The 15,990-nt window shown below is 43.2% G+C and overlaps 1 protein-coding gene across 2 annotated transcripts in view; it reads right to left on the bottom strand.

The window, feature by feature from the left end:
• ddr2a (discoidin domain receptor tyrosine kinase 2a) overlaps positions 1-15,990 on the bottom strand; it is a 166,120-nt gene that overhangs the window by 117,357 nt on the left and 32,773 nt on the right. The window contains exon 1 of one of the 2 annotated variants that reach the window (XM_067990682.1): positions 2,226-2,405. The exons of the other annotated variant lie outside the window; for it this stretch is intronic. The gene's annotated coding sequence lies outside the window, so the exon portion shown is untranslated. Of the gene's footprint in view, positions 1-2,225; positions 2,406-15,990 lie in introns of those variants that run through there. 2 annotated transcript variants of the gene reach the window in all.

Below are 15,990 nucleotides of genomic sequence, written 5' to 3'. Positions count from 1 at the left end.
TAGGAAAACATTAGGCATTCATCTGCAACAATTGCACAATGCAGTTTCATCCCCAAAGATTCTTTCCTGATCTTCCCTTTTTATTAGTCTATTCATCGATTCAGTTAAACTACTGTACATGTTCACGAAATGGTTATTATTTAAACAAAGATACAGGTTTTAAATTAGACAGAAAGTGACGACAGTAAACTGCATCAACCCTTCCAGTGCTGATTAAAGAATTGCTTAAACGCATTACTTCAGTACTGACTATAGATACAGCCTCAGTAAAGCACTGAATGACTTCAACAACAACTTGCATTCAAATAGCGCCATTAATGTAGTAAAACGTTCCAAGGTGCTTCACAGGAGCGTAATCAAACAAAATTTGACACTGAGCAACGTAAGGAGATACTAGGACAGGTGACCAAAAGCTTGATCAAAGAGGTAGGCTTTGTGGAGCCTCTTAAAGAAGGAGAGGTAGAGAGGCAGAGAGGTGGAGAGGTTTAGGAAGCAAATTCCAGAGCTTATGGCCTAAGCAGCTGAAGGCACGGCCACCAATGGTGGCGTGATTAAAACGGGGATGTGCAAAAGGCCAGAATTTGAGGAGCGCAGAGATCTCGGAGGGTTGTAGGGCTGGAGGAGGTTACGGAGATAGGGAGGGGGGAGGCAACGGAGGCATTTGAAAACAAGGATGAGAATTTTAAAATCGAGGCGTTGCCGGACCAGGAGTCAATGTAGGTCAGCGAGCACAGGAGTGAAGGATGAATGGGATTTGGTGCGAGTTAGGAAGCGGGCAGCAGAGTTTTAGATGAACTCAAGTTTACAGAGGGTGCAAGATGGGAGGCCAGCCAGGAGAGCATTGGAATAGTCATGGCTAGAGGTAACAAAGGCATGGATGAGGGTTTCAGCAGCAGATGAGCTGAGGCAGGGGCAGAGACGGGTGACGTTACGCAGGTGGTAGTTGGCGGTCTTGGTGATGGAGAGGATATTGGGTCGGAAGCTCAGCTCAGGATGCCAAGGTTACGAATAGTCTGGTTCAGCCTCAGACAGTGGCCAGGGAGGGGGATGGAGTTGGTGGCTAGGGAATGGAGTTTGCAGCGGGGGCTGAAGACAATGGCTTAGGTCTTCCCAATATTTAATTGGAGGACATTTCTGCTCATCCAATACTTTAATGTTACTCTATTAAGGATACAGTGGGAGGTGATTGCATCAATCCCTAGTTGTTGACTCCAAGGAGGTACTGGGGAGAGAAAGGTTACATTAATCTATTTAATGTTGACGCAGAACATGAATGATAACATTTAGCCCCAACTTGCTGTGTGGGTGGAAGGATTGTAGTACCCAATTTGCAGTTGACTCTGAGGCGCACTTGGGGGATTGCACTAACCCATAATGGCTGAGTGTCTAGGAGATTGTGGGAAGATTGGCTCCTTATGGTTAATGCTCTGAGAGGCACATGGGATGACTGTAATCTCTAAAGGACTATTATTTGAACAAAATTATTAGGATGTGGGCTTTAAATTGGATAGGAAGTGGTTACAGACTTGTGCATTAATTCCTGTAAGGTCAACTCCCTTGTGGGTATGGGAGAACTGCGTTAACCCACTCACTGACAATTCTTGAAGGGATGGGGGGAACAAGCTGGATTTTATTTTTGTTTAATGTAAGTTCTGAAAATATTTTTGTGCGATTGTTTGAACTTTTCTTTGTTACAGATTCTAACTTAGAGAAGTAAGAAGGTGAAATGAATGCTTCTGAGAACAAACAGACATTAAATATATTACAATGAAATGTTATTGAGATATGAAACAAGAACACTCAGCGCTGTGGGGAGAGGGCGGTCGAACAAGTTTCAATTCAGCAATCTAGAGTACCCAACAAAACACGAGGATTGTGTTTTGCTTGTGGCAAATTGCAGGAGCACCTCACTTCACTTAGACACTGTGCCTCTGGTCTGCTGTCAGTCACACTTCTTTAGCTAGTAATTGTAAAGCTTATAGCGCAACAAATGTGCCGGTCACAAGAGACAACTTGAAGCACACAGACTTCTGCTGTCAGCTTATTCACTGAACGATACCAGCATTAGAAGTGTGGGAAAAATGTCTCACTATAGCTGGGTGCATGGTAATCAAAATAAGACAGTAAAAAGAGAATGGACAGGAATGAAGAGGGACAAGTTGGAGCAGAAAATCAGCAAACACAAACTAATGTTTGAAGAAAGCTCTGTTCTGCGTTTCACATACCTTCGCCGATTGAATGAAGAATATTCTGGTAATCCTAACTTTCCTCCAAAATCTTTCAATCGCTTCCAAATCCAATCAGTACAATTTTCCTAAGGTTCTAAAATGTCACACAATGCATCCAGAGTCCAGCTCCTGAACGCCAGAGACCTGCTCTTAAATCACAGAGAGTCCAGCTCTGAGAAAAGGCAGGTAATATCTTGTTTTTTATATGAAATACCACATTAACATAATACATGTTTCCATCTGCCACTTTCATCCAATGAAATCCAGCACAGATAATCATGCAATCAGGTCATGCCTGAATGGCTGCAGCATTTTTCTTGGCTCCGGTTAAATGAAGTCTGTATTTCAGGATTATAAGCACGCGTCGGCAAAGACTATTCAAAAGTTTTCAAACACTGAGATGAAAATCACCAAGCGTTTTAAGGTCATACTATATAGACTAAAACTTACTAGACAAGAGCCCATGGTATCTACTGCTTACATAATGAAGTATTTTTCTGCCTTCAGGCACACTTTAACTGTTTGCCTTTTCTAAAATAACCAATAAGGAGACACAGGGTTGCCCCAGTGTCATCAACCAAAAACCAAACAAAAGTGACCCCCCCCCCTTTTAAAGGGGCACAATTAATAAATAACTTAACCATATATAAAAAAAAGGAAACTTCTAAACTTAGATAATAATAATGGAGGACTCTGAATTCACATATTCTGCCTGGCTTGGGTACATTTACTCTCTTTGAACACTGATTTGTATGACTTTACCCCATCTCTTCTCAGATTCAGTACGTGCCTCCGAGGCATTCGCCCCCGAGGAGAGCGATCCGAATGAAATGCAGCTTTCCGCCTAACACACAAAAGCTGCCAGCAAATCCAGATGTTGTTAATAATATTTAGTCATCTATGCACGATATACTCCATGCTGGCTGAACTGGCAGAGTTATAAGAACAGCAACAGAACTTAGTGTCTCACAAAAAAAAGCACATTGAGGATTGCAACAAAACAACAAGGAATGCGGATATACAACATCCCTTTTTAACGTGAGACCAATAGTTATCTTTTTCTTTTTGACATCTCTACCTCCTGGCTTCTACTTCACGCACCATGTCCCAGCATGATAGCAGGCAACTGACTTGCTCCCGGGACTCTGCTAATGTTGCGTTTATACTCAGGTTTTTTTGCTTGCACATCTGAAAACTAAGAGAGTACTTCACTCCCTTCTAGTTGGTGATCATACAAGACTATCAAAAATGTCTCTAATAATTAATGGAAGAACGGGTCAGCTATGGGGAACGAACGATGCACATATAGGCTGCACCGTAAACTTAAACCCTCAGGTTTAAGTTACCCAGGGAAAAGAAAACTATTACTAACTAGTATGTAGGCTGCATCCCTTGATGTTTTTTTTAGAAAGTGCAGCCCATCTACAAGTTAAACTGTTTCCACTGGCAGAAGGGTCGGTAACCAGAGGACGCAGATTTAAGGTAATTGGCAAAAGGCCCAGAGGTGAGATGAGGAGACATTTTTTTAACGCAGTGAGTTATGATGATCTGGAATGCACTGCCCGAAAGGGTGGTGGAAGCAGATTCAATCCTAACTTTCAAATGGGAATTGGATAAATACTTGAAGGGGAGGAAATTGCAGGGCTATGGGGTAAAAGCAGGGGAGTGGGACTAATTGGACAGCTCTTTCAAAGAGCCAGCACAGGCACGATGAGCTGAATGGCCTTCTTCTGTGCTGTAAGATTCTATGATAATATTGTTACATAACTTTGGGAAAACCCATTGGAGAATAACCACTGAGACAGGTAGCAGCCATTTCCAGGAGGTTCTGTCAGATTCCTATTTCAGCTAAGGAGGCTTTGATCCCTGGAGGAGTGAATAGGAACTTTTAATGTAAATCTGAGTAAAATCAAACCAAGCCTGGTATGAGATGACGCTGGTTTGACCTGAGACAGCCTGTAAATAGATTATCAAGGTCACTGTAAAGATTTTGACGGGTGTGTTGGCTGTGGCTCAGTTGGTAGCACTGAGTCAAAAGGTTGTGTGTTCAAGTTCCACTCCAGGGACTTGAGCACAAAATCTAGGATGACATTCCAGTACAGTACTGAGGGAGTGCTGCACTACCTGAGGTGCCATCTTTTAAATGAGACATTAAACTGAGGCCCCATCTGCAGATCCTATAGCACTATCTGAAGGAGGGGGGTCCTGGCCAATATTTATCCCTCAACCAATGTAAGAAAAGCTTTAATCCAGCTTCCTTTTTTTAAATTTCAAAATAAACTTTATTCATAAAATTTGTAAAAGGTACACACAATGCAATTCAAGTCGTGTTTCAAACAATACAATACAGGTCATACAATACAAATCAACGGTCCTGGTACAACCAATAGTGATGCACCATACATTCTACATACAGTTCATGGCACCCTAATCCAGCTTCCTTCATTATTATAAACTTGGTTTTAGGTCAAATGTATGTAGTCTAGCGCTTTGCGGTGAACAAAAGATTGTCTGCTTTCTATCGCAACAGGCTTTCTGTAGCTTTGATCAAAAGAAAGGCCCTTTACATAATGGCACCTGGCAATGTCCTCAAGACTTGTTTTCTCGGCAGTAAAACAAACCAAGCAGGACGTTACTGCCTTGGTGTGGAGATAAGGGTTGTGTTAGACCCTTCTCAAAGCTGTTAAACACAGGTGCCTTCTTTGGTCATCAGTGTGAAATGGAGATATCCTTCCTGGATGGGGAGTTTTGCACCGTCCCAATGCATGCGCATATCACCATGAGATGCGAAGGGAGGGTGAGGAGTTGGCAGGCCCATACCACAGGGAGGATGATTGATGGGAAACTCATACAGAGCTCTTTGTGTTTAAAACATATATAAGAAAGGTGCTTTCCGATAACTGGTTAGAATTCTTGAGGCAGGACTGGCTGTCTAACTATCAAGGTCATCGGGTGCACACTGAGGCTTTGACGAGTGACCGAATTATATCAGGTCGTATTTGTCTATTTAGTGTTGTATTTTTGTATGTTAACCTCTTAATAACTTGTTGTAACTTCTTAATAAAGCCATAATGCTTTGGAACAAAACCACTTCATGCCTTAATTGGGATTATTAAGTAAATACATTTTTACTTACAACCAACATCACTAAAAACAGGTTATCTGGTCATTATTGCATTGCTGTTTGTGGGACCTTGCTGTGCACAAATTGACTGCCACACTTCTTATAATATAACAGTAACTACACTTCAAAAATACTTCATTAGCTGTAAAGTGCTTTGGGATGTCCTGAGGTCATGAAAGACTCTATATAAATGCAAGACTTTTTTTTCAATACTTCCTGTCTAATAATTAGATTATTCTGGTAAATGGGTGAGAGGACCCTGTTAAATTGGTGATATAAGCCCAAAATTTATTGTTTGTGCAAGAGTGCTTAATGTAGTCACATGACATTCTTCTATCCATTATTTTAATGGAGGCATAAAACCATTTCTTTTAATTAGGTTAAGACCTGCGTTAAAAACAGAAGACAGCAGAACGTCATATGAACACGCTAAGTAGTCACACTCTGATGTCACAAGCGATCATTTCTAGGCTGTATGATTTACTGATGAGTACATCTCTGGTTGGAAGCTGGCCTGGGCTAAATTGGGCCAATTCATATCAATTCAGAAAATTCTTAATGCTGGCCCATTTTGGACCTGTCAGATTCAAATGCATTCACCACTTTAGTGAAATAGCCATGAGCATGTAGAGGGAGCAATTCCATTTATGGTGTCTTGCCAAAAGTTTGGTTAAGAACATAAGAACATAAGAAATAGGAGCAGGAGTAGGCCAATCGGCCCCTTGAGCCCATTCAATAAGATCATGGCTGATCTGCTCCTAACCTCAAATCTAAATTCATGTCCAATTTCCTGCCCGCTCCCCGTAACCCCTAATTCCCTTTACTTCTAGGAAACTGTCTATTTCTGTTTTAAATTTATTTAATGATGTAGCTTCCACAGCTTCCTGGGGCAGCAAATTCCACAGACCTACTACCCTCTGAGTGAAGAAGTTTCTCCTCATCTCAGTTTTGAAAGAGCAGCCCCTTATTCTAAGATTATGCCCCCTACTTCTAGTTTCACCCATCCTTGGGAACATCTTTACCGCATCCACCCGATCAAGCCCCTTCACAATCTTATATGTTTCAATAAGATCGCCTCTCATTCTTCTGAACTCCAATGAGTTCCCAATCTACTCAACCTCTCCTCATATGTCCGCCCCCTCATCCCCGGGATTAACCGAGTGAACCTTCTTTGTACTGCCTCGAGAGCAAGTATGTCTTTTCTTAAGTATGGACACCAAAACTGTATGCAGTCTTCCAGGTGCGGTCTCACCAATACCTTATATAACTGCAGCAATACCTCCCTGTTTTTATATTCTATCCCCCTAGCAATAAAAGCCAACATTCCGTTGGCCTTCTTGATCACCTGCTGCACCTGCATACTAACTTTTTGATTTTCTTGCACTCAGACCCCCAGATCCCTTTGTACTGCAGTACTTTCCAGTTTCTCGCCATTAAGATAATAACTTGCTCTCTGATTTTTCCTGCCAGTGTAATGAAACCACAGTGACCAGCAGCTGAGTCCTATGTGTGTAAAACCTTGTGGCAATGCATTAAAAGGTGTAGTGTGATTGTGTTCTTTCCAGTGTATGCAGTTTTTATTAAATATTTAAATAAAGAAAAGAGGAAAAAAATTAAACTCTTCTCTTGCCTTTTCTCTCTTACTACGTAGTCTTTTATGAAGAACCTACTGTTACATCCTATTTCTACTTGTAGGAAGTATCAATGGCACTAGACGCATCCTGGAAGCCCCAGAAACAATCACATCTGGGTGTCTGTTATTGTCGGATGTGGGACTCAGTACTACATTTCTTACATGTGAAGTGGGGGAGGAGCGTTGTAATGAAGTACATCTTATTATCATGGCTGAACTCCAGAGTAGATGATGAAGTTAGCCAGGAGCAGGAAAATAAATAGCTTTGATTACATATAATTCCTTTGCAATTCTAACATGGAAACCAGATGTTCAGGCCGTCTTGGTGTTTATGCTCCACACAAGTCCTAATCCCATGTGACTGCCCTGTTCCCAAATCCCTTTATCTCACTTTCCTTCACCCACCTGTCTAACCTATTGTGAAATGTTGATGGGTGGTTTTTAATAACAACCAACTTCACTACAACAAGGTTTGACCATAATGGAAGTAAACAGAACATGTATTTTCTTTACTTAGTTTGCAGTACAAATACATTTACAGTGTATGCTGGGGCATTCTGTAACACCTTACATACATTTCCATTGCTAAGGTGTGACACAACGGAAGAGGGACTGTTGGTTGAATTCCCCTGCTGCTATCAGCTGTGCTGAGACCAGGCACCTCCCACAAGGGAAATATCAAAGAAAGAGTCATTCCCAATGCAATCAGAGAAGCATTGCTGATGAGCAGAAGGGAGGTAAGTCACCAACTCTCTCGGCCATAGCTGGTAAATGGGATGTGCTCTGGGGAGACCAGAGAAACCAGAAAAAAATAAAGACATTGATATCTTCGCAGACACAAGAAAAGATTCTTTGGCAATTCCCATAATTAAAATTTTTGAATGCTCCAAAAACACTCATTGTTCACAAGGCTCACTCCAAAGTTCATGAAATCTATAACATGCTGGATGATAAACACCTGTTGGAGTTTCCTGAGAAGCTTTATACAATAGATAAGGGATTCACCAGGCTAAGAGATACTCTACCAGAGAATCTGTGTGAAGTTCATTGCCATTTCTTATTATAATTACATCCTGGAAGAGACTGTATAAAGTGAAAGTATAAATATAAAACGTTTCAATGCATCAAAAAAAAACAATACTGGAGAAGGCCTGTTAGGCAGGGGTATTAAGTCTTATGGAACCAAGGTGGGTAGATGGAGTTAAGATACAGATCAGCCATGATCTAATTAAATGGCAGAACAGGCTCGAGGGGCTGAATGGCCTAGTCCTGTTGCTACGTTGAATCTAGGTCTGCCATTGGTGGAGGTGCTGATGGATACCATAACCCTTCTATTGGTCTTCATTAGATTGAATCTAAAATATATTGTCGATTGTCTCTTTGAACCAGCTAGTTGGCCAAATGTAATCTTCTGACAATTCCAAATGTAGCCTGGTGAATAAAAATTAAGCAACCGTTCTACGATTTCATTTTTGAACCATGTAATTTTTGGGATTGATTTGTGGGAACAATGTTACTGAGAGATCTCATCTATCATTGGTTCAGAGTAACTGTGGGCTCGATTTTTGGACGTCCGAGCAGGTGGGTTCGTGGTGGGGAGGCTCCGAAAATGGGGGATTCCCGGGGCGGGTCCGGAGCCCGGCTCCAACCTGCCCACTTCCGGGTTCCCCAATGACGCGCTTAGATGCGCGCGTAGCCCCCGCATGCGGGACTCCCGCCGGCAAATAAAGCCGTCGGGATCCCACTTAAGGCAATTAATGTGACAGTTCAAGTCATTAGCAGACCTGATTTGTAGGATATTTTAGGAGGGGTGGGATTTTCAACTAAACTGAGCATGTTTCCCGTACTGGGGGAAACACTCCCAGTTCAAATGGACATGTTGCAGCCATCAGCCTGTGGCAGCTGCAAAGGTCCATTTGACAGGTGGGGGAGGGGTGAGAGTGGGGAGACCCTCACTCATTGCAGGAGGCCACTCTGTCACTTTGGACAAAGTTTGGCCTCCACCACCCTCCTCCTAACAATAAAATTCACAAACTTGCAACCTCAATCCCAGTGTGCAGACACATTTACCTACCTTGCGGACCCCCTCAGATGTACATCTTCCGGATGGGGGCTGCTGTAGCTGCAGTCATGACCTCCTTGGAGTATGAACAGAATCACCAGCCTCGCCGGCCACGCCGTCCACCTCTGACACGTGGAGCCCCACAACACAGTGCTGTGACACATCCACCTGCACAGCAGGAGGGAGGGCAACCGCAGAGAGAGATGCGTCGCAGAGGGCACTACCCTCGCCACAGGGTCTACAGACCGAGGCTCAACTTCCTGGACCTCTCTGAGCAGCAGTGCATACGAAGGCTCAGAGTCACTCGACATGTAGTCGTGGACATCTGCAGCCTCCTTCATGCCGAGCTGATCCTGGCTGGCCTGAGCACCATCTTCTTACCTGTCGCTGTCAAAGTCACCACTGCCCTCGACAACTTCTCCTCCGCATCCTTCCAGTGTGCCACCGGGGGCATCGCCAGCGTCTCTCAGTCGTCTGCACAAAAGAGCTCTGCAAATACACCTACACCCACTCTGCAGTGACACAATGGGTGGCATCAGTTGTGGGTCTTCATGGTGATCCTCAGGAAAGGGCATTATTGCACAAACCAGACAAGATTGGCAAAGACGTGGCAGTAGTGGTGACAATATAATATGTTATGTGAGTTGATCCGAAATCAAATATAAGTAAAAACCATGACAAACCCTCAAACACCCTTGTGCATCCCCTTCATGCTCACAACACGTTTGCCTTACCCCTACTACACATATGTGATGCATGCCCTGTGGCTGAAGCACAGGTAGTGGCAGGTTGGGTGAGGCTGACCGTGAAAGAGATGCACGAGAGAGTGAGTATGAGATAGAGCCATGAGATTGTATGAGGATTTAGTTGAGTGGTAGTGGTGGGATGAGTACTGGGGAGGTGAGTAAATGCAGGTAAGATGAGGATGAGCTTTGAGTGGGTGTGAGGAGTGATGTGATAGAGTAGTGTTGGCAGTGCAGAAGGAGATGTGGGGTGGGGGCGGTGATGTGGCAGATGGAGTGTAGGGGTATGAGTAAGTGTACTCACTTCGGCTAACCTACTTAGATCATTGAAGCGCCTCCTGCACTGTATGCAGGTGCGTGGTATGTTGGTGGTGCTGGTGACCTCCTCTGCCACCTCGAGCCAGGCCTTTGTGGTGGCAGAGGCAAACCACTTCCTCCCGTCTGCCGGGTGGAAGATCTCCCTCCTCCTCCTCCTCCCCCTCACCCCATCCAGTAAGACCTGGAGTGAGGCATCATTAAACCTGGGAGCAGCCTTCCCCCTGGGATGCTCCATGCTGTAATTTTGCCTATTTTCTACAGCATCAGTCAGTGGAGGACTGCCCCTTTAAATAGGGCTCCTCCAGCTGACAGCCTATGATGCGGGTGCGCAGTCCGCCCGCTGCGCAGCTTTCCAGCGCGAAATCCGGAAGCACAGGAAAGTGTGTTCAATTAGGCTGCCATCGCATGCGGAGCACCCCGAATGCACTGGGCGCGTTCCCCACGCGCCCAGTCGACCCCCCGCTGCCAACCCGCCTCCCTCCTAATATCGAGCCCAATATGTCAGTAACAAGGAATTACATCACAGTGAAAAAATAACATCACAGATTGGTTTGAAATGACTTTTTTGGGGGAGAATGTCCTTCAAAAATGCATTACCAAGGTCGTAAATAAATTGGCAGCAAGGGTTCAACATGTTTTTTCCATTTGTTGGAAAAATGAAGAGAAATATATATCGCATAAGTAGGTGAGAAATGGATTGGCAGGATTAAATACATAAATAAATATAAGGGGTAATATAGTGAGACTCCAATGCCAGTGGCAAGCAGGGGTTGGAGAATTCATCATGTTATAGCCCTATCTCTGGTCCTAGAAGGCCTCAAAAAATTACTCCCATCGTACAAAAATATAATTTAGTAAATATATTTTTTAAAATTTTTGTCTGGAGATTAACTAGTAATAAAACATTAATCACACACATGTTTATTAATACGGCAATGTTATCACAAAGTATCTATCCTTTTTTTTAAAAAAGGAGTGGGTGTATCTCGTTGGAATTTTCATGCATCTGTCTACGTGGAACCATTACAGACCTTTCACAGTGAAAGTATTTTTCAATGTTAGTACAACGTTCTCAAAATTACATCCTCTCGAATATTTTTCTGTTTGGCTGGTATGTAAATGGGCATGAAAAATATTACAAGAGACCATCACCCCAAAATGTCTGGGATGGAAGGGAAAATGGAAAAGTCCAGCAAGTTCCAGAGGTCGCAACTTGCCAACACATAAAATGTTTGATTTGAAAGTAGCAGCGAGACTGACAATTCGGGGCAAGGCAGTTGGCCATTGGGGGCTCCATATAAGGTTGTTATATATATATTTATTTTTTAAAAGCACCCCCTCCCCACTCCCCCCTCAAGAAAAAAGGACTGTGTCAGAAATGGCTGTCGAGACAACAGTTTTTACAAGGGGAACATATTGTAAGTCATGGAGTTGTACAGCTCTAACAGTTTTTTTCCATACTCCATCCCAGATTCTGAAATTCTTCCAGGTCCTTCATCCTCCAGGATTTGAAAATTAATCTCAGTCCAAAAACAAGTCTGCGAGGAGAGCTCGTGATAAAATTTGTGTGGCGCAAGTAGCTTTCCAGAATCACAATTTCTTTATTCTTCAAAAATGAGATCTGGGCCTAAACTTCCTTTGCAATATTTGTTTTTAATTAAAATTACCCACTAGACAACTCTCTGTAAACCCCGATACAATTAATCCGAATATCATTTCACATTACTCTTGCTATACACTCAGAAAACACATGTCTTTCTAAGGCATTCCACTGTACTCTGCAATATGGAAGGCGTTTATCAATGCCTTCCAGGACCTTGAAGGATTTTTGTTTTTACAAGGTGCACCACCTTCAAGAAGGAATGTTTGGCAAATCTTTTTCATTGGGGAAGGAGAGGAGCCAAAGGGGCCGTACACAAGTGCTACAGCGAAGAATTTTAACACGATTTATGTTATCATGAAGGAAAGAAGAAGGCACATTTATAAAGCGCCTTTCACAACCTCAGGATGTCCCAAAGCACTTCACAGAAAATTTACCCCATACGTTATGCCTTGTGTCAGTCTAAAATGATCAAGTCATCCATCATAACGAGGATAGACCTTTGAATGTATGAAATGTCATTGGAATGTAGCTATTATTTCTTGACATGTAACTACATGACAATCAGCAGTGACTAAGATGCAATCAAAGATGAAATGTCATTTGAATGAAAAGAGCATTTTGTAATAAAAAAATCCATCATTCTCAGACATTAACTCAGCTCAATGTCTAACCAGTCTCAGGTTGTGGTTATATTGCACTAATGGGCTGTGGCTGTTAGCTGCAGAGTGAAAAGGCAGATGAGACAGACAAGACTACAATGGACAATAAGGAAATAGCAAACTTGTTAAATGAATACTTTGTATCCATTAAGGGCTAAGGTGCACAGCTTGTTCTGGAGCACAGGTCTTCAGCACTACAGCTGGGATGTTGTCGGGGCCCGTAGCCTTTGCTGTATCCAGTGCACTCAGTCGTTTTTTGATGTCATGTGGAGTGAATCGAGTTGGCTGAAGACTGGCTTCTGTGATGGTGGGGGTCTCAGGAGGAGACCGAGAAGGATCATCCACTCTGCACCTGGCTGAAGATTGGTTCACCTGGTTGCGAACACTTCAGCCTTGTCTTTTGCACTCACGTGCTGGGCTCTGCCATCATTGAGGATGGGGATGTTCATGGAGCCTGCTCCTCCTGTTAGTTGCTTAATTGTCCACCACCATTCACGACTGGATGTGGCAGGACTGCAGAGCTTTGACCTGATCCGTTCATTGTGTGATCGCTTAGCTCTGTCTATAGCATGCTACTTTCACTGTTTAGTATGCATGTAGTCCTGTTTTGTAGCTTCACCTAGTTGGCACCTCATTTTCAGGTACTGCTCCTAGCATGCTCTTCTACACTCCTCATTGAACCAGGGTTGGTCATCTCGCTTGATGGTGATGGTGATGGAGGAGTGAGTGACATGCCGTGCCTTGAGGTTTCAGAAGTTAGTGGCATAAAGTTCTGCTGCCGCTGATAGCTCAGTGTCTCACAGATGCCCAGTTTTGAGCTGGTAGATTTGTTTTTAATAGCACGATGGTAGTGCCACACAATACGATGGAGGGGGTCCTCAGTGTGAAGACGGGACTTGGACTCCACAAGAACTATGCGGTGCTCACTCCCACCAATGTTGTTTGAACAGATGCATCTGCGACCAGTAGACTGGTGAGGACAAGGTCAAGTAGGTTATTCCCTCGTGTTGGTTCTCTCATCATCTGCTGCAAGTCCAGTCTGGCATCTATGTCCTTCAGGACTCGGCCAGCTTGGTACAACCAAGCTACTCTCGGTGATGGATATTGAAGTCCCCCACCCAGAGTATATTCTGTGCCCTTGCTACCATCAATGCTTCCTCCAGATGGTGTTCCATATGGGTGAGTACTGATTTATCAGCTGAGGGAGGGCAGTAGTTGGTAATCAGCTGGACGTTTCCTTGCCCATGTTTGACCTAAAGCCATGAAACTTCACCAGGTCCGGAATAAACGTTGAGGACTCCCAGGGCCACTGCTGGAGTGGAGAACGTTGCAGAGGCAGATTGCAGCAAGGCCATAATGAACTGTCTGTACAATTATTTTAGATACTCGAAAGAATATTTTTTTAAAATCACTCTTGTAAAAAGCCAGCATAAGAACTTTTAAGAAAACAAAAAATTAATCCGTTCAAATGCAGAAAGTGCAAAAAAATCTCGCTAAAAAGAGTTCTAAAGAGTTTCTAAACATACTCTGGAGACAGTACACAAAGTTTCTAACAGTTGTCACTAGTGGACATAAGAAATCTGAGCACCATGCAGCAAAATCTGCACTTCAGATAGACTCGACTTGAAAGAGTTTTTGTGCGACCTTTTCATATTAATTTTTCCTGAAAGGTTTGAGTTTGTGCTCAATTCATTGAAAATTCACGACAGCATAAATTGGTATCAGCCAAAATATATATTTCAAAGACAAAAAGAGAGTAGTTTTCAGTGACAGCACATTTGTCAAGCTGCAAAATAATTAATTTGCAGGAATTCCTTTCTGTTGGCCTTTAGTTTGATAGCACACCCATCCCAATGTGACTTTTTATCTTGGAAATGTTGATATTTTTTAATATATCTATGAGGCAGATTCTGTATCCAACATGGGCAGTGAATGCATCTTCATTCTTCAGTTAATTTTGAGAATTTAGTGCCATTTTATTTCCCCTTATTGGGCTGCAGACCTTGCCTTAGCTGGGAGACCATCTCCAATCATTTTACCAATGATTCTCCTGGGTTACTGAAGTACGATCAGAGGCAAAGCCTGCAATTGATTTCCATCCCTTTTCCCATCTATTGGGTGCTTCCCTCCAGTTAATGGTGATCCAATGGACACCAGCAACTCACCATCTATAATTGGGATGGCTAGGGATATAAAATTAGTACCATTACTTTCTGGACTGTTTTAGGTTTTACTGAGCCATGTATCAATCCTACTGGTGGGGAGTGCAGTCAATCCCAGGCCTCTGCAGTGTTACTCTACTCTGAGACTACTGTATGGGGAAGTACAAGTGCAAACCTATATGCTACCATTCTAAATTATGCCTCTATTCCCTGAGTAGCTGGCTGTTGTGTAACAGTGCCTGTGATAGTGTGTTATCACCACAATCAGTTAGAAATATCTTTTCCATGAGTGAAAGGATGTTCGTGCAACACCAATTGTGATTGCATTATTTCTCTGTGATTTTATTATTGTTCTCCTCCCTTACCCATCCTCTCCTGAAGGCAGTGCTACATGCTTCATGCTAAGATCCAGTTGCACAGGTGTTAGTGAGCCTCCAGTGTCCCATGGCCATTCTTCCTTTGTGAGCTGGGCAGTGTCAGTAGGCTATTTGACTACAAGGTCATGACAGATGAACTCAATCCTGTCCCTACTCATCATCACCAAATGTGCTTTTCAGCAGGAACTGCTGCTGATAGATAACAATCGGAGGCCTTTTATCCCCCTCTGACTAGCGAAAGGAGCAGAAGTCAATTTCATTATCCAGCCCCCACCCCACCCACATCGTTGCCCTGGCTGAGATTGGCTGAATTTCCCAATCTGGATCCCTCATGGCTTGTGTCACTCAGAGTCACAACACCCAGTGCATGAACCCATTGGACTTTCAGGCCTTTTGTATTTGAAAGGGTTCCGTTGGCTTGGGAATAACAATCGCTCCTGAATACTAGGCACGACATGGACATATCGTTATGTGATGATCAAGTTACATGCGTGTAACTTGGAGTACACAAGATATCACATTCTCTCTAGGTTTCAGATAAGATTAAAAGAAAGAACAGGAGCAAAGTACAACTGCATGAACAGCATGAACACATTCAGACCTTCGTTAGCCACAAGACAGACGTCTGATGGTGAATCTTCTACCGCTGCGCTCCCAGTGCACATATTACAAAATTGGGCACCACAGCCATTCTTTCCATCTATTCAAATTAATGAATCGCAAACCGAGGGCAGGGGGATGCACAATTTCCTAATATGCACTCCCAGCCTGCAGTGTAGCAGAGAATTTACCCTCTGTGTTTGTTTTACAAAATAAGAATTCATCTCTCTTTAAAACAAATAAGATCATAACATCAGATTAGGATCAATAGCAACAGCAAACAGGAAGAGCACACTTTAAACATAAGAGGATTGTTAGGTTCCAAGACAAATAAATTAAATGATATCAATCACTCGTATTAATTTAGGACATATACTGCCATACACACTGGATGGCCTTTCTTCCCACCACACCAACCTTCAACCCCCCCTGACCACACCTTCCCCTGGGTATGTGGGGATGTGTTCTCAGGAGAGCGATC

The sequence above is a fragment of the Heptranchias perlo genome, chromosome 9 (assembly GCF_035084215.1).
Source record: "Heptranchias perlo isolate sHepPer1 chromosome 9, sHepPer1.hap1, whole genome shotgun sequence".
Classification (NCBI taxonomy): domain Eukaryota; kingdom Metazoa; phylum Chordata; class Chondrichthyes; order Hexanchiformes; family Hexanchidae; genus Heptranchias; species Heptranchias perlo.
The sequence above is the reverse complement of the archived record's forward strand: the minus strand, read 5'-3'. Positions and strand labels throughout refer to the sequence as shown.